The 25,227-nt window shown below is 36.2% G+C and overlaps 1 pseudogene; it reads right to left on the bottom strand.

The window, feature by feature from the left end:
• Positions 1-3,300: 3,300 nt before the first annotated feature.
• On the bottom strand, positions 3,301-24,989 carry LOC118894046 (annotated as a pseudogene).
• Positions 24,990-25,227: the final 238 nt, after the last annotated feature.

The following is a 25,227-nucleotide window of genomic DNA, read 5'->3' as shown; positions in this document are numbered from 1 at the left end:
TATGTCACATTCATAAGTCAATAAAATTCATAAATTTATATGGATGGATTTCCCTGTTTATGCAGATAATCAATCCTTTAGTCTATCTACATATTTATGAAGTAAATTAGAGAACAAATGAATGAACTAAGCCTACTTCAGCTGTTTGTGAGAAAAGCCAAATCAATGAGGCAGTGAGACCATAGTGGGAGACCATGGATGCCCATTTGAATATTATAGGTCCTAAGAGAGAAAATCTTTTCCTTATTTTAATTATTGATGTTCATTGGCATAATTTGAAGATTATTGATTTAGGAGTCAGAGGCCTGATTGCTGGTTGGTTCTGCCATACAATACTGTGTGACCTGTTGTCATTTATTTAACCACATTAGATCCCAATTTCCTCATGGAGACCATCACAACTTTCTTTGACTCATAACTTTGCAGTGACTATCAAAAGATATAAGATACTACGCAAAAAATAAAAACATTGTAAAAACGGCAAAGAGCCTTAATAATAGATTTTTCTTATTAACATAAAATCAAAAATTATCTGGAATTTGCCTCATTTAGATGGAACCCTAAACCCCAGTAGCCTGTTTCTTTTTAAACCTTCATAATTTTCCATGTCTACCCCAAGAATAGCAAATGGGAATTTTCCTTGAGGAGTTTACAGATCATAGAGATGAACAAGGCAAGTGAGCATCTGTCATTAGATCAGATGACTAAACTAAAACCATTATTTAAGATTGCCTTAGGTCTCATGGACTCAAACCAGCAGCAGTAGTCTTGTGTATACGTGTGTTATGTGCACGAGCTTCTTTGTGCTTGTGTGAATTTTTGCCTTTATAATAAATATATATTATCCTTTCAACAAAATAAATAAAATTTCAACTTCTGAATAATCCACTACATGTTGGAACTATTCTAAGCCAATACTCTACGTCTTAGAGGAAACCTCTCACACAAAGAAAATAAATTTATGTTTCCCACAGGACAGCAGAGCTGGAAGACATTATACAGAAGAAACAACTAGTTTGTTCAAAAGGACCAGTATTAAAAAGACACACATTTTATGTTATCATGTAGAAATGATGAATGATACTTCTTGTAGACGGTATCAGATAACAATAAGAGGAAGCATATCTGATAGCTACAATTTTGAGCCCAATTAGACAAAATGGGACAGCAGTACCTAATGGACAGCACACATCTGTTGTTACAATGTGAAGTACTCCGTGGAATTTGAGAATTACCCAAGAAAGTGTAGGGAAATTTCACACAATCTGACTTTGTCTCTAGTTGATATTTCAGTTGCAGAGACACCATAAACCTGTTTTGATGCTAGAGTAACAGCACTCCACCAAAAAAATCTAAGTATCATAAAACGAATGTTGTGATTACTAGAAAGGAAGAAAATGTTGTATATTCAAGACAGAAATAACTTTGTTTTCCAAGTAGTTAACTAAAAGAATATATACTATTTCTTTTGTTGCAAAAGTTGATTCAGTCTTGAAATATAAAAATAAAATTCAATGATACAAATGGCAAGGAACTAATTTATGATGACCTCATAGATATGTATTCTTTTTATTAAGAAACTAAAAAATGACATTGTTTAAGTTGTGCTGGGCTTCAGCAGCTGTGATTGTATTATTATAATCAGCTATCTAATTTTGTTGGAATGGTGCAAATTTTTTTATGTTTAATGCTCAGTGGTCAAGATACCCAAAACTAGCACAATTAGAGATTTGAAAATGAAAGTAACTTAGTCTAAACCTTTTTAGAACAATATACATATATTTTTGTAAACTAATGTAAAACTGATTTTAGTATTAATCTGTTGTTCAGTTTCAACTACACCTATTTGGAGAGTTGTGACTACTTTCCTATTTGGAGAGTTGTGACTAAAAATAAATTAATGATCCTTTCTTTAATCAGCACATTTAACCCAAGAAACTTCATTTACAGTGTCTAGTTTTAAAATAAACCACAATTCAATGAACAAATATGATAACTGAGTACTGAACCTATACTCTAAAACCTCTGATACATTTTTTTCTCAGATGTTAGGAATAATGAAGTAAAACTTAAGAAATATATGTAAGAAATGTACAAAAAGATGTTGCAGTATTTTCTTCTATAAAATTGGCAAACAGTGTTTACTGTGAAGCCAATAAGGGCATTTGGTATGATCTTCATCATACCACTTTTTTTTCAGCGTGCTTTCAAGTTTCCCTAAGTTACACATGCTATTTGGGAAAGAGAAACATAAGCAAATTTAGTAGCATAATTGGAAATGAATGGGTCATCACGTGTGGTTGTAATATAAAATATTTTAGGAGTAAGGCAAGTAAAGCATAATGGTTTAGATCTGTTGCTCTCAAACTTCAGTGCACATCAGAATCACTCAGTAGTGATTCCTGAGTGGGCCCAAGGATTTTTATTTCTAACAAGTGACGAGGTGATGCTAATACTTCTGAATCAGGGGGCATACTTTGAGAACTACTAGCTTAGAGGTACATGAGTTGCTAATTTTACTTCTGAATTAAACTTAGTTAGAGAATGTAAAAAATTTTATTGTTTATAATTAGTAGAACAAGATGTTCAATTTTAGCCTAATGTTAAAATCCTATGAGTGAAAGGGTAATTGAATATAAACTTAAAGGGTATATTGAGAACAGATTTATTACAATGGAGTCTGCAGTTCATATGACTGTATAATAGAGTGCCTGCTCAGAGCCCTAAAGATGAAAGCACTGTTGATATTGGCATAAGACCAAGACACTCCTAAGAGCAATAACTAAAGCAACAATTAATGCTTGTTGATATGTTTTAGTAACATATCAACAATACACCCCAAATGGAGACTAGAGGAGCAAAGCAACACCATGTGACAAAGTTAAAGGAGATGCTGTGTAAGAAGAGACAAAAGAAAGGTTTTTGAAGTCTCTATTTGAAGAGTGACTACAAATGGTCATGAATTGGTACACTGCTCAAGGGTATCCAGCTGAAGTGGATAGGGGGAGTTAAAAGTCCACCTCCAATCCTTGCACCCAGATACCTGACACTGAGGCAGGGGTGCAGTTTTAATTGCACAAAATCATCATTTGTCCAAATGGTACATCTTTTTCTAATTCATCTCCCTACTTCAGGAGTCTATGTTTTATTTTATTATTTTTTTATTTTTTATTTTATTTTTTAATGAAGCACAGCCAATTTTATTCAAAGTCTCCAAAATTTATATTTAACATGTTAATTGTTTCTAAAATGTTTCACCTTTGTAAAATGGTTTTATTTCACCTTTCTTTTATAGATTTTTCATTTTTTCTGTACAGTTCTTCGGGAGAAGCCAGAGTCCTGAATTACACAGTTAGGAACCTCTGACCTACTATTCTGATTTTCTTCTCAATATTCATGGCCAACACCTGGCTTTTAAATGAAAAGCTTTTGGTCTTTTCAATCACTTGCTGATAGGGTGAGACTGCACTCTTACCCATAGCCACATGACATAATTTAGAATCAATCTTGGCATCCAGTCTTGTATTTCTAATCAAATTTACATCCCACCTTTCAGCTTCTTCTGGAGTCATGTTCAGTTTATCTGCCAACATGTTAATGCTGATACACTGATGGATGTGACAAAAAGTCTCAAATATGAAGAGACAGACATTTTTAATGAAGTCCTCCAGACAAGCCACCAAGAAAAGTCATTCACTAGCACTGATTCACATTCCCTCAGCTTTTTCTGAGCCCCGTCAAAGTGAAGGTTAACATATAAGCATTCAACAAACTCTGTAATTCGGTCTTTACATGTGTAAGACTCCTGTTGAATAACGTGGACCAGATCTTTTAGCACCTGCGGCGTTTTCAAACATCTTTCTTTGTTATGACTGCTGTGGTCAAACAGTGGAGAATATGTGGACACGTCGTCTGAATTGCATTAAGATACTGCGGATGGTAAAGGAAGAGATCGATAATGTTATCACGCCCTTGGGGTTATTGAAGAAAACAAACAGAGACTAATGAATGAGCCATGTTCGCTGCTGAAGAGACTGAAGTGGAGAACTCACTGAATTGTATCTATGGTCTCTTTTAGCCATGTAAGGTCTTCCATGGCTGCATCCCAATTCTGCATTAAGATTTCAGAAGCCAGTTTTCCCCAGAGTGAACTCAAAGCATTTCTATCCGTTGCTGGAACCAACACTCTAAAGAAGTAAAGATATTCTGCAGCTCAAGAGTAATTTCCACATTTATATAGGAATTTTGCATACCGAGAGTGTCTCTAAAAATTCCTGCCTAAAACCATGTTGGTCTGCCAGGTAGTCAAACCGCATCTGACCATCCCTGTTTGACTGCATTTGCTTTGTAGTTTCTGGATCTTCAAACATCTTCACAATTGGTTCTGTTTCTGCCTGAAGCTGTTTCAGTTGTGCAGCAACAGTGGTTCTTTTTTCTCTCAAAGCATGAGGAATATCATCAGAACAAAGGTTTTAGTATACATCCATAGCAAAGGCTACCGTATTGTTATCACTAAGAAGATCCACTTTCCCTTGTAATAAGTCTTTTTCATTATATATCTCCTTTACAGAGAGAAACTCAAGCAATGAAAAGACTAGATGCCGATCCGAAAAGTGTGCAATGTGAGAAGTCAAGTCGTACTCCACCTTCTTGTCAAGGAAAAGTAAAGTGTAGGAGTCTATTTTTTAAATTTAAACCCAGTAAGCCAAGGAATTTAGGCCAATTTGTTAGTTCCTGAAATATGGAAAGAAAGCAACCACAATTAATGCTGGTGCTATAGTATTGGGTTGGCCAAAAAGTTCCTTTGGTTTTTAAGTTAAAAATAAAAGACACATTTTTCATTTTCACCAAGAACTTTATTGAACAACTTATTCACCCTTTTGTTCCACTACCTTCTGCTATTTTCCAGGCAACTTCATAATTCCATCTTCCCAAAACTTTTTATTTTTTTGAGCAAAGAACTGTTCCAGGTGCCTTTTACAGTCATCCAGGGAATTGAAATTTTTTCCATTAAGAGAATTTTGTAAAGACCGAAATCAATGGAAATCTGAAAGTGCAATGTCTGGTGAATACAGCAGATGAATCAGAACTTCCCAGCCACTGTAACAGTTTTTGCCTGGTCATCAAAGAAACATGTAGTCCTGCGCTATCCTGATGGAAGATTATGCATTTTCTGTTGACTACTTCCGGACGCGTTTTGTTGAGTGCTGCTTTCAGTTGGTCTAACTGGGAGCAGTACTTACTGGAATTAATCATTTGGTTTTCTGAAGGAGCTCATAATAGAAGCCTCCCTTCCAACCCCACCATATACACAACATCACTTTCTTTGGATGAAGACTGACCTTTGGTGTAGATGGTGGTGGTTCATTTCGCTTGCCCCATGATCTCTTCCATTCCACATTATTGTGCACTATCCACTTCTCATCACCCGTCACAATTTGTTTTAAAAACAGAATGTTTTCCTTACGTATAAGTAGAGAATTGTATGCGGAAATATAGTCAAGATTTTTTTTGCGTAACTTATGTGGAACCCAAACATCAAAGTGATTAACATAATCAAGCTGGTGCAAATGATTTTCAGCTCTTGATTTGGATATTTTGAGTATGTCGGCTATCTCCCACGTAGTATAAGGTTGATTGTTCTCAATTATTGTCTCGATTTGATCGCTATCAACGTCAACTGGCCTACCCGACCACGGAGCATCGTCCAGCGAGAAATCTCCAGCACAAAACTTCACAAACCACTTTTGACATGTTCAATCAGTCACAGCACCTTCACCATACACTGCATAAATCCTTTTTTTGCATTTCAGTTGCATTCTTACCTTTCTTGAAATAATAAAGCATAATATGCTGAAACTGTTGCTTTTTTCTTCCATCTTCAATATTAAAATGGCTACACAAAAATTCACCAATTTTTATAAGTTTTTTTTTATTTTAATGCACGCTGATATGACAGCTGTCACAATACAATCTAACAAAATTGTTTCTAATGAACTTAGACAACTAAGCGCTACTAGAGCCATCTTACGGAAAAAAACAAACGAACTTTATGCTCAACCCAATAACTTTACGGTTACATGACCTTAACTAAGTGGTCTAGCTCCTCTAGGAGTTCCCTAAAACATGAATTGAAGTTGTTGGAATGAGTAATCTCAAATGCTCTTTTATCTCTGAAGTCTAATAATCCTATGTTTAAAATAAAGTAAGAGAGTATCTGAATAGAAAAATATCATGAGCATTGACACCAGGCAGATCTGGGTTCAAATCCACATTCAGAAAACTTCCTTGCTGAATGGCTTTGGATGCATCATTTAATCTCTCTGAGTTTCAGCTGACTTATCTGCAAAATCGAGAAAACAATTCTTGCTTCATAAGAACAAGTAAAACTGAAGAATAATGAGTTCCAATATAAATATTCAATATTTTCTTAAAATCATTGAAGAAAACAATTCTCCCATTATATTTCTGTCCTTGGTAAGATAAAAAATCACATAGAATGAAAAATCACACCTACCCCCACATCAAATCTCCCCTCTCCCAATACTGCAAGGTTTAAATACAACAGTTAAATTTTTAAAAAAAGACTGGAAAGAAGGAAGGAAGAGATAGAAAGACATGGAGAAAAGAAAAGAGGAAGGGCTGTGGGGAAAAAAAGAAATATTTTTTAATTCCAGAAAAGAACTCTTTCTCCTTAACCCAAAATGACTAAGTTAAATCATGACAGTACAAAGATACATAGAACATATGGAAAGTTACATACCATAAAAACTAAATTGTCAACAGCTATATATGCAAGGCATGACTACAAAAGGAATAAACATAAGCACTATAAGAAATATTTAACAGGTAAATACTACTTAAAATAGTTTTGGAAGTCCTAGCCAAAGCAAGTAGGCAAGAAAAATAAAGGCATCTAAATTGGAAAGGAAGAAGTAAAACTGTCACTCTTTGCAGATGACATAATATTATATGTAGAAAACCCTAAAGTCTCTACCAAAAAACTGTTAAAGCTAATAAATGAATTCAGTAAAGTTGTAGGATACAAAATCAACGTAAAAAATCTGCTGTGTTTCTATGCACTAACAACAAACTCTCAGGAAGAGAAATTAAGAAAACCATTGCACTTATAATTGCATCAAAAAGAATAAAATACTCAGGGATAAATTTAACCAAGGTGAAAAACCTGTATTCTGAAAACTATAAGACACTGATTAAAGAAATTAAAGAAGACACAAATAAATGGAAAGATATTCCATGCTCATGTATTGGAAGAATTAATATTGTTAAAATGTGCATATTACACAAAGCAATATACAGACTCAGTGAAATCCCTATCAAAATTCCAATGGCACTTTTTCACAGAAAAAAAAGATCCTAAAACCTGTGTGGAGCCACAAAAGACCCCAAGTAGACAAAGCAATCTTGAGAAAGAAGAACAAAGCTGGAGGCATCACACTCCCTGACTTCAAACTATATTGCAAAGCTATAGTCATCGAAACAATATGGAACTGGCCTAAAAAAAGAGACATAGAACAATAGAACAAATAGGTAGTTCCCAAATAAACTCAATGTATATGGTCAATTAATTTATGACAAAGGAGCCAAGAATATACAATGAGGAAAGGACAGTCTCATCAATAAATAGTGTTGGAAAAACTGGACAGCAACATGCAACAGAATGAAACTGGACCACTGTCTTACACCATATACAAAAATTAACTCAAATGGATTAAAGACTTGAATGTGAGACCTGAAACCAGAAAAGTCCTAGAAGAAAACATAGGAGGTAACTTCCTTGGCATAGCTTTTGTGATTTTTTTTTTTTTTTTTTGGATTTGAAACCAAAAGCAAGGGCGACAAAAGCAACAACAAAAGTGAGACTGCATTAAACTAAAAAGCTTCTATACTGCATAGGAAATCATCAACAAAATAAAAGACAACCTATTAAATGGGAGAAAATATTTTCAAATCATATATCTAATGAGGGGTTAATATCCAAAATATATAAAGAACTCATACAACTCATTAGCAAAAACAATTCAATTTAAAAATGAGCACAGGGCCTGAATAGACATTTGTCCAAAGAAGACATACAGATGGCCTACATGTACATGAAAATGTGCTCAGTGTCATTAATCATCAGGGAAATACAAATTGAAACCACAATATCACCTCACACCTGTTAGAATAGTATTATCAAAAAGACAAAAGATAAAAAATGCTAGCGAGGATGTGGAGAAAAAGGAACCCTTGTACACTGTTTGTGGGAATGTAAATTGGTGCAGCCACTATAGAGTATGTAAGTCCCTCAAAAAATTAAAAATAGAACTACCATATGATCCAGCAATTCCACTTCTGTGTATTTACCCAAAGAAAGCAGAAACACTAACTCAAAAAGATATATGCACCCCCATGTTCATTGCAGCATTAGGTACAATAACCAAGATACAGAAACAACCTAATTGTCCATCAATGAATGAAAGGATAAAGAAGATGTGCTGTATATTTGTATACACTGGACTATTATTCAGCAAAAAAAAAAAAAAAGAATAAAATCTTTCCATTTGTGACAGTATAGGTGCTGAGCATATTATACTAAGTGAGCATATTATACTAAGTGAAATAAGTCAGACAAAAAATGACGAACACTGTAGAGTCTCACTTATATGTGGAATCGAAAATAAAAAATAAAAAGAAGCTCATAGATACAGAGAACAGCAGATTGGTGGCTGCAAATGGATGAAAGGAGTCAGAAGGTGCAAACTTCCACTTATGAAATAAGTAAGTCATAGGGATGTAATGCACAGCATGGTGACTATAGTTGATAATACTGTCTTGCATATTTGAAAGTTAAGAGAGTAGGTCTTAAAAGTTCTCATCACAAGAAAAAAATTATGAAGCTGTGTATGGTAACAGATCTTTCCTAGATTTACTGTAGTGATTATTTCTCAATATATACAAATATCAAATCATTATGCTACATGCCTGAAACTAATATCATGTTGTATGTCAATTATCTCTTTATAAAATAAATTGTCAACAGCTGTATATGAAACATATGACCACAAAAAAATGTATGGAAGCACTATGAGAAATATTTAACAGGTATCTATAAAAGAAAAGATCAGTCATTAAGATGGCAAATTCTCAAGAGTGTTTTTAAAGGATGGTAAGTGGTATACTATTTTCTAGAAATGCTGGAAACAGTGTGGCCATAGAGGCTCCAACTAAATGTTGTTTGAATCTTTATTCCAACACTGTGGTCCAGTAATGTGACTTTGGGCCACAGCCTTGATACCAACATCTATCAAATGTAGATTATACTACCTACTTCTCTAATGAATCTGTTGCTTACTGGCCTGGCGACCACAAAACAAAATCAATTTAAATGCTCCCAGTCAGTTTCTGATCTATCACTAAGTTTTATCTCTTCTGAGCATTAAATGAGATAATGCATTTAAAGCACTTGCACATAGTAGTCATTCAATAAATATCAATAAATAATTAATATAAAGATTAGCATAAAAGTTCCAGTAACATGCAGTTAAAGATATTTACATGTGGATACCATCATTTCAATTACTTTAACACCCTAGGATTTTTAGCTCTGTCAAATGAATCTAAAATATGGTTTCTTCAAAAACTGATAAAGGTTAAATGAAGATGAATTAATTTTCTACAGATTCTATTACTTTTCATGGGACAAAGGAAAAACATGGCTACCTTAAGATTCACATTTTCCATAGAAGTCAAGTCATAGCACTACCATATCTGAATGTTGGTCAATGTATCCAAATAGCCAAACATAATAACACAAGCAGTACTTGCCTAAAACACAAATAAGTCCACTATTTATGTGTGGGCCCTGAACATTGTTTTTTAGAAATCCCAAGAATATGATAATGTCTCAGCAAATATCCTTTTATCTTCTTAGTATCTGAAATTCCAAAATTTAGTGCTTCTTTAAGTTTAAAGCTGTGATCCCTCTTATCATATTCAAATACTCCTGAGAAACATACTTTTTAATGTAATCATTGGTCCTTCATACTTGTTCTCATCTATAATCATGATTTTGACCAACTGCTTCCCCTGACACAGCCGGCCTCATAGCCCAGGTGACTTTTCCACTTCTCTTTGGCTGTGTACTTACAGTCCAACATAAGCCCATTTGAAATGATTAAACAGCAGTGAAACTGCTCACACTATGAACTAAATGTCTTTATTTTTATGTTTTATTATATTTTATAAGTAAATATGGAGGTATATTTCACAGATCTTAAAAAAATGCAAGTCAAAGAAAATCAGTATCATATTTCACTCAGAGATATCCTATGTAAATAGCATCAAAGAATTCATACCCTGCTATTTTCATATATCAGAAGTATTTTCACTGATGATTAAGTATTTTTATAAGTAACTGTTCTAATGAATGTGTAATATGCATTCACACACTTGTGCTATAATTGTTTTCAACAACCCTGATTGTTAATGCTAATTTTTCTGCATGACAATAAATATATTTATAAATAAACATGTGAGAACCTATGTATTACTTTAGTTTCCTAAGAGGGGAATTCCTGATCCAAAGTTAATAAATCATCTACTTTTGCTAAGTACTTTATTTGCTTTCCTGAAAGATCATAGAAGTTAACTTTAAATAAGATCACTATCTAAATCCTTCCAGTAACATTTACTTTTAGTTTAATGGAAAAATAACTAATTCATGTTCATTGCAGAAAATTTAGAAGATACGGGGAAAAATGAAAAGTTCTGAGAAATTTTACCATTTACAATGAATAGTTGTCCTTGTTTTCACCAGAGCTTTTCCGTGCATATTACACACATATTTTTTTAAAGGACAATACAGAATATACAATTTTGAGCTCTACTTTCTTTTTCTCTTTACATGGTATCATAAGCATTTTCTAATGTTCAATTCTCTTTTTTCTTCTTTATCCCAGTAGTCACCACTGTCTACACTGTTGCCTTAATCAGAAACTCAGAGGAATCACTCCAGACACAACTTTTTCTCCTTTTCCAACATCAACAGCTTAAGCCCTCGCATGCCCTCTTCTAGAATAACTCATGTGAGCTTCAGCTTCCCTCCAACCATATTTCCACTGTTTCTCTCACTTGTGCTATTGCAGGTACCCCTTACCAGGTCTTTCTACCTCCAACCCAGCCATCTTGTATCCCATAATCCATGATGCTAGAGAATCTTCTTTCTAATATTGAGACAAAATCCTGTTATCCCAATGATTACAATGATTTGTTTAAGATAAAACCCTGGTTTTTCAGTGTAACATCGTTCTCATTCACTTCTTTAGCTTCCTTCATCTCTTGACATTGTCCCAGTTATAACTTACCCTCAGGAAATGCCAACCCACTTGTTCTTCCTTGATTGTGTGTTGCTCTCCATGAGTATGTAAATTCCCTATTAAAAGTCTCCTGTAGAGACTATGGAGACACACAATACCTACATTTAAGTCCTGGCTGTGCCTGCTGTTGACCTTGGGCAATTCACTTAACTTGTAGGTACTTCAGTTTCCTCACTTGGAAAATTAGGTTAGTAACAGTGCTTACCCAAGGGATAGTGATGAGGAGTGAATGAGTTCATATTTGTAAGGAGCTTGGAACAGTAACCCACACCAGTAAGTGCTATGTAAATGTCTCCTAAATTGAGGCTTTCATGTTGCCCTGTTATAATGCTTAGCTTGCACACCCTGCTTAACTTTGAGATCGCTCCAAATGCATTTTTCTGAAACTAGACCGAGATGCCTGCCTCTACTCTTTGACCTTTGTGCTATCACTCTGCGCACAGTGTTGAAATCGTCTACATTTGTGACTCCCAAAATGGTCAGTTGTCTGAGAGAAGAGGTTGTCTTTCCTCTCTTCATTGCCAGAATCTAGCACAAAGCCTAAGCAAGGTCCTGCTGGTTGTGGGCCATCAGTATCTGTTTCGCAAATGAACTGGCAATTTTGATTAAGGTCTTGTTCACTACTTGTTCTTTTCATGTGCACTGTGTTTTCAAGACCCTAGTTAAATTTAAGAAAATATTTTAACAACCAGTCCTTACAACAGATTACAAGCATGCAATCTAATTTTAAAAAGAGACCGAGTCAGAATCCACTTTTATCTGCCATTTTACTATATTATTTTCATGCAGAAAGCAAGTAGCACATGCCACATAGTACTTTAAAAATTAGCAACCCACCAGTCATATTTACTAAGATTAAAAGTTGTAGCAATCAGAACTAAGCATGATAAGAAGACATGAAAGAAATAAAAAGACATAGACCCTACTTTTAAAGGTGCTTGGGGGTGCTCTTGAGTTTCAGAGTATACATCCACAAGATTATTTAAGAATACTTAAAGACCTGTGACAGGCTATAATTCAGAGGATAAGCAAACTAGAACAATGTCTTATCCATAAGTATAAAGAATACATAAATGGAACCAGTAGGACAGAATCATTCAGCTCAACAATGAAATGACTTTTAATTCAGATTATTAAGTCAGACAATTGTACAAGGATTTGAAGAGAGGTTAAAAATAGCTATGAGAGATGAATAGCACACTTAGTCACGAAAGTAGAAATAAAACAGATGAACTGAAAAGAAGATTTTTGGAGGTTGTAAAGCAGTTGGCAAATTCTCTCTTTCTGACATTCTATCAGGAAATGAAATAGGTGAGTACGCTACAAAGCCTGGAATTCTCTTTCCATACAAGTCTTTAAGGAAAGATGAGTAAGATAAAACCACTTTGTAAATGAAGATGCTGCAAATATATAGATATTCTTGTAACACCACTAATGTTATTATGAAGTTTATAACAACAGTACTAATAGTAAATAATAACATAGTAATAGTATAACAAAGGATATAATGGTGAAGATTACCATTATATTAACAGAATAGGGAAAGCAAGATATAAGGACAAATATAAATATTCTAGATTATGTTATTTACATACTTGAAAAACTGAATACCTGAGTATCTAACATAAACTATACCAAAGAACATGCTATTACTTTCCTAATAAAAAGAAAGAGCTTCAAAGGCAAACAAATAATTTCCAAAGTCTTTTTGTCTCCAAGTCACTCTTACACAAGAGGAATTTGATGAGTTAAGTGTAAATGAATAAGAAACATGTGGATTACATTTTCTTTAAAAATACACAAGGGTTTAAAAATAAAGGAGAAAAAGTGTTTGGCACAATGCATTTTCCGTAAAGCCAAACCAAAAACATTTGAGACAGTTTTAGATTGTAGTATGACCTTCCACATTGTTGTGTTTGTCTATTAACCTAAAAATAAACACTATTTTTCAGTAGGAGAACTGAAGCCATAAAATATACACCAAGGTATGGATATGAATGAATAATTTCTGAAGGATTTAACTGAGTTGTTTTTTTTTTTAATAATCTCCCATCCAGAGATGTTGAAGTAAATGCCCACCACATGTGTCATACTCTGTGTCTATTCCATTATTTCTTCATAATGTTTCTGGTTCATGTATTAGAGGAGACAACATCTGAATATGTGTAAAAAAAAAAATGTCAACCTTCCCCTAGTGGTAAGATTGATTTAACCTCAACTTGTACTCTTCAAATAGTTCCAATGTATTCTCAGTTTGCATCATTTTTAATACTTTGGTCCATGCTTTATTCCAATTGCTGCCTATGTATTTGTTGGAAACACATTGTCTATGATGACACTTTTTTCCTGTAAATAGGCAAGAATTGTACTGAAACTTGAAGAGCTGGGTTATTTTGAGATTTACTGGTGAGTAAGTCAAGATTGTGGAACACACCATTATGCCAGGCAGTGTCCAACTTGACAGCCTGCAACAAGTGGAGAGAACAATTAAGCAAGAACACCAAAAAAAGTTGGTGTTTTTATTTTTGTTGTTTGCTGCTGTCTCACCTGGTGTTTCTATTCAAGCACGCCTGACACTTCAGTGATTTGGGATCATTGTTTTGTTCTTCTTGAAATATTGATATTGTAATGATCATTTTGCTATTCCTCAAATTCTCCCAATCATCATGCAACTTTATCCCTTTATCCCTATCCCAACTTCATCAACTTTATCCCTTTTATGCCAAGCACAAAGTTTTGTCAGTTATTTATTTGTACCTTTCCTCAAAGTCATCCTTTCTTTTTTCTTTCCATGGCCAGCTTCCCAAAGGAGACACTTATCTCTCTACCTCTAACCTGCAGTTACAAAAAGGAAGAAATCATCAGTCTCCCTTCCACTTCAAGTATGAACCCATAGCCTGATGACAGCAACTGGGGTTTGGGCACTTATTCTGCATTTCTGGGCTTTGCTGATACTGCTTATTCTATCACTTTTCTACTTAATAATCTTTGAAAAGACCCCATTGCTCAAAAGCTAAAATCCTAGCCCAGAATACTAGAAAGCAGTATTTACTCAATAAATATTTGTTGAAAGAATGGAAGTATTCCTCTCATTTATAGCTGTCTAAAATCTATCTCCAAACCACCTCTTACTACATTTTGAAGCACATAAACTCTGTGGTAGGCAGAATGGCTCTCCAAAGATATCCATCCCTTAATCATTGGAACCTATGGATATGTTATGCTACATAGTAAAAGAAACTTTGTAGATATAAATTAAGGTTACAGACTTTAAAATAGGGAATATAATATGGATTATCCAGGCGTGTTCAATATAATCACATGAACACTTAAAGGTAGAGAATCTTTTCTGACTGGAGGCAGAAAAAATGTGTCAGAAGGGAAAGCAAGATATATGTGACAGAAGGGAAAATCAGAGAGATTCCAAGCATGAGCCAATTTGATGTGCCCTTGCTGACTCTGAGATGCAAGGACCCACAGGGAAGGACCTAAGAGCCACTAGATGCTAATAACAGCCCCCAGCAGACAGCCAGCAAGGAAATGTGGACCTCAGTCCTACAATCACAAGGAACTGGATTCTTCCAAAAACTTGAATGAGTTTGGAAGAAAATTCTCCCAGGGCCTCTTGATAAAAGCCCAGTTGAACAACATCTTTATTCCAGAGCAGAGAAGAGAAACAGGGCAGAGTAAATAGCCAAGCGAACAGAACTGTAGGATAATAAATTTGTGTTATTTTAAGCTAAGTTTTTTTTAATTTGTTACAGAAGCAATAGAAAACTAATACACTCTCAAATAAGTCGTCCTTGAGTTATACCCATGCATGTCATTGCCTTCACCTCTGATTGGCACACTACTTATGACAGTAACACTCCTTTTATATCAATTCCCAACCCAACTCTAACTCACAGAAACTTCTTTAAAAAAATTGCACTGGGTCCCTCCCAGCAAAATATTTTAATTAGTTAAGGTTTGTAAAAGAAAATACTTAGGAGAATCTCTTTGGTTTAATTAAAAGAACAGTATACCTTTTGGATTACTTGATACTGTATATGACTTTCTCTTTCGATTTATAACTATAGGCATTTAAGAAAAAAAATGAAAGCCAGTGCTTAGCAAACCTAAATATGCATGTATAACATCTAGAGATTCTATTAAACTGCAGATTCAGATTCAGTAGGTCTGGGGTAGGACTGGAGATTCTTCATTTCTTGTGAGCTTTAATTATATTCTGTCACTTAATTTTTTGTGTGACCTTGGGTAAATTATTTCAGAATCTGAACCTAAATTTTCTCATCTGTAAAATGGATATAATAAGTAAAAATGTGATCATGAATATAAGGGAAATGCTGCTTCTTGTGCCCTATGACACAACCCCTTAGCCTACTGTAATCTAAGCTGCATTTTTCACAGACAGAGCTCATCACACTTATCACATCCCATATGAAACTATAGCCACATTTTTCTACTTTTCTGTTATAGCAACTCAGGAAGTATCAGCAAAGCAGCCCAGAAATTCAGAGTGAATGCCCTTGGATGAATCCATCAATCAGTGGAGCTAGGGATTAGTAATCAAGGTCCCAGGCTCCGCTTCTTCATTCAACAAGTACATTGAACACAGTTCTTTAGAGAGAATGAAGCCCACAGTGGGATTAAGTGCCAGTTGTTATCAGTGAGAACAAATAGCTTCTTTTCCTGTGTCACTTTCCTCATCTCTTCATTTATGTTTCTGGTTATCACCTTCTAAATAAGCTACATTTTAATAAGTCCTCGTCTTAAGTTCTGCTTTTAGCACCACGATCACTCATACTTTCACCTGTTTTAGAATGGGTTGAGCAGCAGGAGAGAGAGAGAGAAAACATTGGCTTATGGTGTAACTTTAATATTGAACTGTATGGGGACAATGGTAATTTTAAAGACCATGGAATAAGCCGAATTTTTAATTTGTTTGTGTGTTTGTTTGTTTGTTTATATTGGAAACCTTGCAGAAAGAGAATGACAGTCTGACGTTATCCACTTATGAATTCAGGGAATGCTGGGAAAGCCAAAGGGCCTTCATGGAAATTTTTCAAAACTTTCGTTTCCTACAGCTAGGGGTAAACTTTGCTGAAATTCAAGCACAAGATTTAATAGTAAATGTAGAAAAATTGCAAAGGAGACAATGTTCGGCCTCAGTGTCTTCTAGGCTAAAATTATGGTGAAGATACAGAGTAAGCAGGAGCCTGAGGTCTGGAATGGTGATAGCTGTTGTACCCAAGAAGGCATGCATTAGTGAGAAGAACACTAGCATCTTTGAGATGTTCATTGTAGCTGTCTTCTGTAAGACAGAATTAGCAGGAGGAGATGATGCCATGAGAGATAGGGCCCTCGTGTCAATGAAGATGACACGGTTCCCGAATAGCAAAGACCAGATGGTGGCACATAGCCATCAGGAGCAAAGTCAATATAATTACTATAAAGCACAGCAATACTAATGTGATAAACAAGGGGTCCTTAACTTAAGGGGTTCTTTGACAATTATAAGACACTGTGATATGTCTAGGAGTGAAATAAATGAGCAGCCAGAAAGGGTGATACTGGATATGAATAAAAAACCCCAAGAGATAATAAACCAAGGCTTCTGTTAGCTTCTGCAATGAAAAATCACTATTCCTTGCCCAGTTTCCAGATCTGAGCTAACCTCACACATAGGGCCTGGTGACCAAAAGGGAGATAAATTCTCTTGAGGAAAGACTCTGTCATGCCACCAAAAGCACGTATAGTAAATGTTTCACCAATCTCACCTTGAAAGAACCTATGGCCTTAAAGTAACTGCATATTGAGGAGGAAGAATACCCAAAATCTATCATGAGGCATTGAAAACTGAGCCTTACTTGATACTGAAATTAAAGTGACCCTAATCCCTAATATATTATTGCAAGGCAGTAAATGGATTTCTGGCCTAAACCTATCTTGCAATGAATCCAATCATTCATGGACTTACCCTATGTCATTTTCTAAAACCGTGAGTTTTTAATCAGGGTTTAAATAAGTATTTAGAAGTTGTTGGAAACCTTACGTTAGATTTCTGATCTAGAGAATAAGAGATAATAAGGGTAAAATATCAAGAGCACACTTGAGGTTACCCTACTCTTCCTGATCATGGTAGTGAATCAGATGTAATGCTGCATCTAAGGTGGAAGCATGTCATCACAGGATCAAAGCAAATCTGACAGAATGTAAGAATAGTCTCATAAAAGCTCAGCCAAAATGCCAGCATGGGGACGACACCTTCTGTGGTTAGGACACTGCCTTCTCTGATACAATATTCATATTTAATCGGCAGGTATTATATCATGCCTGTACCCAGTACTAGAATACACAGGTGTGGGAATCAAATGTTGAAAGGATGAACGATTGTCACCATGCCTCTCAGTGACCCACTGGGGAGTTTGTGCTGCTCATTCCTGCAACTTTAAATTCTGCAAGATTCAAGATCTTTAACCCCAGCAGGGAAATGTTTCTTCTAAGGGATATACTAAGGAGTCCTCCAATCCTAAAGCTTCAACTTATGATTAGTAATTCTGGGCCCCTCATACCTGTAGACCAGCACGTAAATAAAGGAATTAGTAAACTGACAGCGTTGTTGACTGTGATTATCGTGAATTTCTATGGTTGCTGTCACGTCATGGAGGCATGGAGGAGTACTGGGGGCACTGAGGTGGATCACTGTGGCTTCTGTCGGCCTTTCTATGTTCAACAATAACAGAAAAAGGCATTTTCAGCAATAACTGCCTGAAAAGGGGCAAGGCAACCAAAGACTCAGATACCTAAGGGATGAAGGTCTGTGTTTCTCTTTTAGGCAAGCAGCTTATACGTCAACTGGGGAGCTGGCCAAGTGTGAGAGGACTCTAGAATGGGTGGTAGAGGAGGGAAATGATGAACATAAGGCATAGAACTGGGACGCACAGCTGTAGCAGGAAATAGAGCCCGCTATACTAACCCTGTCTTTAACCCTTTTTCTCAAGAGGTGGTGGCCAGACACACCTTTGAAAAGTTATTAAAAAGCTGAACTTCATGTGAGGCAGTGACATTTCTGAGCAGTGAAAACGGATGCTGGGGCTTCCCTGGTGGCGCAGTGGTTGAGAACCTGCCTGCCAATGCAGGGGACATGGGTTCGAGCCCTGGTCTGGGAAGATCCCACATGCCGCGGAGCAACTGGGCCCGTGAGCCACAACTACTGAGCCTGCGCGTCTGGAGCCTGTGCTCCGCAACAAGAGAGGCCGCGACAATGAGAGGCCCGCGCACCGCGATGAAGAGTGGCCCCCGCTTGCCGCAACTAGAGAAAGCCCTCGCACAGGAACGAAGACCCAACACAGCCATAAATAAATAAATAAAAATTAAAAAATAAAATAAAATAAAAAGCAGAGTTTAAAAAAAAAAAAAAGGATGCTGTAGAATACCATTTGGGGGTTCTGTGTTAAGGTCCCCTGAGCAAACCTGCAATGTCAGCTGCAATTGTGGAGGGCTCCCTGCCATGCACTCAAGCAGCATCTCACCGCATGTGCCGGCTGCTTTGCTATTCTGCTTTGCCGGCTGCTTTGCTATTCTGATTGATAGTTTTTGCGGAAGTTACAGGAAGCTCACTCACCCTGCACACAGGGTAGCTTGGAAGTGTGAGATAACTAATGCCCATAGGGCACAACCCTCAACAGTGATGGACAGACGTGATGGTGAAGGACCCAGCTTTCTCTCCTTCAGAGAAACAATTCTAAGTGTCCCCAGCAGGACTGAGCCGCAGTTGCCCTCAGTGGTAATTTACTCTTTATTGGAATCTAGTCCTTCCATGCCTTCCATGCCTCATCCATCTTACTCTATCATACAGTCGGCCTACTGTCATTAGTTTACAATATTTATATGAACAAATGCGGTGTCCCTAGGCCCCTTCTTCTCAGGGCAGCTGGTTAAAACCCTATGAGAAATGCCTGAGCCTTGCAATATCTCATCAGCCTCCCAGCCGCACCTACCTCAACCTAATGTGTTTTTAAATGTATGAATGGTCAAACCTGGAGTAAAACATTTAAGATGACGGCAGAGTTTAAACTTTGGGAATTATAAAATTCCAGATTCAAGGTGACTCCTAATTGATTCCATTTAAAACAGAACCACTTATCTCAAGAAAATGAACTTGAATAAAATTATAAGTAGGTGAGAGTATGAGTAGGCATGCTACGGTTAATTGATAGGAAACATAGTTATTTTATCAGACTAGATATGCCCAGTGAATAAATATGAATAGTTAGAACCTTTTATAAAACTTCTGAAGAAATAATATCTTTATATATTATTTCTGCATGTATTAGATTCAAAGACTTTAAGAGAAATCCTTGGATCATAGAATGTTAAACAGGAAGGACCTTGAAGAGCTTCCAATTCTGTCCTCTGTCTTTCTGTTGTCTTTCTTGCCCAGGAAAATCAATGTAGCATTAAGGTTAAACACAGAATCTGGAGCCAGGTAAGCTTGGTTCTGGTCCTGACTGTGACCAAACTAATGCATTTTTCCATCTCTCAGTTTCTCATGCCTGCAATGGGGATGATAATAGGAGTAGCTAATGACAGGGCTATTGGAGAACTGAGTGACTTAACACATAGGAGATCTTAAAACAATTTGTTACATGCTAACAACACAATAAGTTTTATTATTTTTGTTTGTTTGTTTTCCTTCATTCAGCAACTGTTTATTGAGCACCTGCTATATGAAGTCACTGACCAGGTGCTAGAACTATAAAGACAACTGTCATGGTCTATGCCTTCAAGATTCTAAGAAACTGGGAAGAAATGAATACAAGATGGAAAGGACAGTGCAACAGCATAAATGAATATATTTCCCTGGAGCAGTCTTTTCAGATGAGATGATATTTTAACTAGCTCTTGAAGGTTAAGTAAGAACATTCTGGGAAGTTGTTGCTGCTGCTGCTGCTGATAATGATGATAATAAATAGTAATTAATAATACAATCTTTAGTTAGTGGGTAACATTTATTTGCTCCTCACGATAGGCCAATTTGTAATATCAATATGTATTATTTTGCTTAATCTTCATGAGTTTGGTTTCATTTTTTTGTTTGTTTCTTTATTGAAGTATAGTTGATTTAAAATGTTGTGTTAGTTTCAGGTATACAGCAAAGTGATTCAGTATATATATATATATATATATATATATATATATATATATTCTTTCTCAGATCCGTTTCCACTATACATTATTACAAGGTATTGAATACCGTTCCCTGTGCTATAGCGTAAGACCTTGTTGTTTATGTAGTTTATATGTTGTAGTGTGTATCTGTTAGTCCCAAGCTCCTCATTTACCCTCCCCCTTCCCCTTTGGTAACCATAAATTTGTTTTCTATGATGGACCTAGAGATTATCATACTAAGTGTAGTAAGTCAGACAGAGAAAGACAAATATCACATGATATCACATGATCACTTATATGTAGAATCTAAAAAAATGAAACAAATGAAGTTATATACAAAACAGAAACAGCTTCATTTTTATCTCTAGCCTTGAATTTAGGAATCTGAGGCAGAGAGAGATTCTGACATTTTCCCAAGGTCACTGGGAGAGTTAATGGCAGAGCTGCAGAGCGAGCTGGGGCAGAAAGGCATTTTAAGCAGTGAGATAAACAGTGGAGAGCACGCTTAATTATGAAAAAGCAAGGCTTGATGCTGAAGGAGAAAAAATTCAGAGTGGCTTGAGTACTCAGTGTTCACGGTGTTAAAGATGGTGGAAAATGGTGAAGAATCCTGAATATTTTGCTAAAAGCTTGAGCGTAACACAGAAGGACCCAGTAGGAAAGGAGTAGCTTATGGAAGTTTATGAGGAGAAAAACAAGAGTAATGCTACCCTTTACAAAGAAATTTACATCCATCATACATCATCTCACTTAATTCTTTCAACAACCTGTGATCTATGTAACAGTATTCTTGTTTGAAAAAAAGAAAAAAAAAGGAAGCATACATTTAGAGAGGTCAGTTATTTTCCTAAGGATTTAGGGATGACAACTCTGGAGGTGGTATACTTGAGTCACATCTTAATTGGAGGCAAGGGTTAGAGGGAGGATATGGTAAAGTCAAATGTGACTGTGGTTTCTGGAGTAGGGCACTGAGTTAGAAATGACGCCATTAAACGAGATTTACAAGGGAGTGTGAGGGTTACAGGAGGACATAAAGAATTCAGCTTTTGCATAAAGACTTCGTACAGATTATCAGACTTCCTGGTAACAGAAGCTTATAGATGGGCCGTTGAAATATACATCTAAGTTCTAAAGAGATGATAGATAAAAATGGCAAAAAAAGGTAATTATTTGAAAAGTATTAATGAACTTTATGCTTTTACTTTTCTGCATATATAACCATCATGCCTATTGACCTGAGGTCCAGGGCTATAGGCATCAGTCACTGGGGGATGAGAAAATTAAGGTCTGTTTCAGAAGCAATGTAAAGAGAAAAAGAGATGATGACAGAGTACCAATAATATTTTACAATAAGACAGTGATTTTAAATCCCAACACTGTAGAGAAAAATAAAGATTAGCTTGATTTCTTTAGTTTCTATTAATATATGAAGGGCTAAACTAGGTGTTTTCCAGTAGAGAAAGTAGCCACATTCCCCTGAGGTCAATATGGAAAGAAAGGTGACAATGTGATAAGTGAAATAACACTTCACCCTGACCTTGAAGGTTGGTCAGAAAATGGAGGTGGGGGAGAGAAGGAGATTGCCTTGTGACTCAATATTCCCTCTCTGCAGTTGATCTGGAGGTGAGGAAAGTCTATTAGACAATTTGAGGAGAGTACCAAATTCAGGGACTTGTGACTCACTCCTTCCATTGAGATCATTTGTGTCGACCCAGGACACTCTGCAAACTGTGCTAACGTGAGGTACCCCAGTCTGATCAAGAAGGTGGAGCAGGGACTTCCCTGGTGGCGCAGTGGTTAAGAATCCACCTGCCAATGCAGGGAACACAGGTTCGATCTCTGATCCGCGAAGATCCCACATGCCGCGGAGCAACTAAGCCCGTGTGCCACAACTACTGAGCCTGTGCTCTAGAGCCCACGAGCCACAACTACTGAGTCCGCACGCCTAGAGCCTGTGCTCCACAACAAGAGAAACCATTGCAATGAGAAGCCCTTGCACCGCAATGGAGAGTAGCCCCCCCTTGCTGCAACTAGAGAAAGCCAGCACACAGCAACAAAGACCCAACGCAGCCAAAAATAAATAAATGAAATAAATAAATTAAAAAAAAAAAAGGAAGGTGGAGCTGCGTGGTAAGAGACATGGTTGACACTCTGTTGGTCTTGCCATAGTTCTATAGAAGAGGGACTACATTGGAAGTCACCAGGTCTGTGCGTAGCCCTACTGTAGTGGGATGAGTTAACTTGGGTCAAGACCAGACAGATGCATGGAGGAGAACTGCATGTCTCTGCCAAATGAAACTGAGGGTCAGCTGCATTAACCAGGTGGGAGATGCCTATGCTCCTGGAAGGACAGTCACAACCTTAAGTTCAAAATCTCAAACTTTAGTTTCAGAGGCATGTAGGAGGCCTAACTACAAAGTAGACAAGACTGATGGCAAAGATATCAGTTAGTGCATGTGCAATAAACAGAGGGAGGCTGAACCAAAATAAGACAAAACTAAGAGCCACCATGAAGATATATGAATGACATGCTCCTTCCTCTATCCTGAAAATTCAACTTCTTAGCAAGTGAAGCAAGAGAAGGCAGAAAATAGCTGAACCCAGTTTCTATTTGTTGTCTTTGTTCTTTGTGCCTATTTTTATCTTCTACTTTTTTGTGTGTGCCTTTTGTGGTTTTAATTGAGCATTTTATATGACTCCATTTTCTCTCCTTTCTTTGCATATCAGTGATACTTCCAAGACCACTTTCTTACTTTGTTTTCAATTTTGCATTTTTAAATTGAAATATAGTTGATTTACAATATGAGTTTCTGCTGTACAGCATAGTGATCTCATATTTTTATAGATTATACTCCATTTAAAGTTATTATAAAATGTTGGGTGTATTCCCTGTGTTGTACACTACATCCAAGTCCACTTTCAATTAATACTTCATGGGTAGTGTGAGTACTTTAAAATAACAAAATAATCCTAATTCCTTCCCCTTATCCCTTGTATTACTATCATTTCACTTATATATAAGCATATATAACAAATATACATAAGATACATACATAAGCATAATTAAAACTTTTTTCTATTATTAATTTGAAAAAAAATTGTTAGAACAATGAAAACTAAGAAAAATATTTTATTTTACCTTCACTTATTCCCTTTCTTTATATAAATCTGAGTATCTACATTATTTTCCTTTTCTCAAAAGAGGTTGTGTTTTTTTAATATTTCTTGTGAAGCAGGTCTAGTGACAAGAAATTTCCTCAATTATTGCTTGTCTAAGAAAGTTTCTATTTCTCTTTCACTTTTGAAGGATAATTTTACAGCATACGGAATTCTCATGTGGTTTTTTTTTTTTTTTTCCTCTCAACACTTGAAATATGTTGTTCCACTCTCTTCTTACTTGAATGCTTTCTAAGGAGAAGTTGGTTGTAATTTTTATCTTTATTGCTCTATAGATATGGTGTTTTTCCCCCTCTGGCTTCTTCCAGGATTTTTCCTTTATCTTCAATTTTCTGTATTTTAAAAACATTACCCCAAGGTGTACTTTGTTTGTTTGTTTTCGCTTTTATCCTGCTTGTTGTTTTCTGAGCTTCTTGGAGCTGTGGTTTGGTGTCTGACATTAATTTGGGGAAATTCTCAGTCATTATTGTTTCAGATATTTCTTCTGTTCCTTTCTCTCTTTTCCTCCTTCTGGTATTTACAATACGTGTATGTCACACCTTTTTGTTTTCTTACAGTCCTTGGATATTCTTTTCTGTTTTTCTTGGTCTTTGTTCTCTTTCCTTTTTAGTTTTTGAGGATTCCATTGATGTATCCTTCAGGTCAGAAATTCTTTCCTCAGCCATATCCAGTCTACTAATAAGCTCATCAAAGGCCCTTTTCATTCATATTACAGCATTTTTTATCTCTAGCATTTCTTTTTTATTCTTTCTTAGGATTTCCATCTCTGCTTACATTGCTGGTCTGTTCTTGCAGGCTGTCTACTTTATCCATTAGAGCCCTTGGCATATCAACCACAGATTTTTAATTCCTAGTCTGATAATTCCAACATCCTTGGCATGCCTGGTTCTGATACTTGTTCTGTCGCTTCAAATTGTGTCTTTTCCTTTAGTGTGCCTAGAAATTTTTCTTGAGAGCTGAACAATGGCAATACTGAGTAAAAGGAGCTGTTGTAAATAAACCTTTATTGATGTGGTGGTGAAGTACAAGGGGAGGGAAACTTTTTATAGTCCTATGATTAGATCTCAGTCTTTCAGTGACCCTATGCCTCTGGACTGTGAAACACTTCACAGGTTTTTCACAGGTTTTTTCTCCCCACTTAGCTGAGAAAAGATGCTAAAGTGGGCTTGAGTTAACTACAGTCATACCTTGGTATCTGTGGGGATTGGTTCCAGGACCCGCCACAGATACCAAAATTCCAGGAGGCTCAGGTCCCATAGTCAGCCCTTAGTGTCCATGGCTCTTAATCTGCATATTTAACCAGCCAGGGATCTCGTAGTATTTATTCAAAAAACTTCATCTATAAGTGAACCCAGGCAGTTCAAACTCATGTTGTTCAAGGGTCAATTGTATTTCCCTTCTGCCACATGGAAGGCTAGAGTAGGCTAGAGTTGGGTGTTTCCTTTCCTCATGTCATTTAGCCTCTGATAAAACCCCAGCGGATTAGGCTCTGGTT

The sequence above is a fragment of the Balaenoptera musculus genome, chromosome 4 (genome assembly GCF_009873245.2).
Source record: "Balaenoptera musculus isolate JJ_BM4_2016_0621 chromosome 4, mBalMus1.pri.v3, whole genome shotgun sequence".
Classification (NCBI taxonomy): Eukaryota; Metazoa; Chordata; class Mammalia; order Artiodactyla; family Balaenopteridae; genus Balaenoptera; species Balaenoptera musculus.
This window is presented reverse-complemented; position numbering and strand designations above follow the sequence as displayed.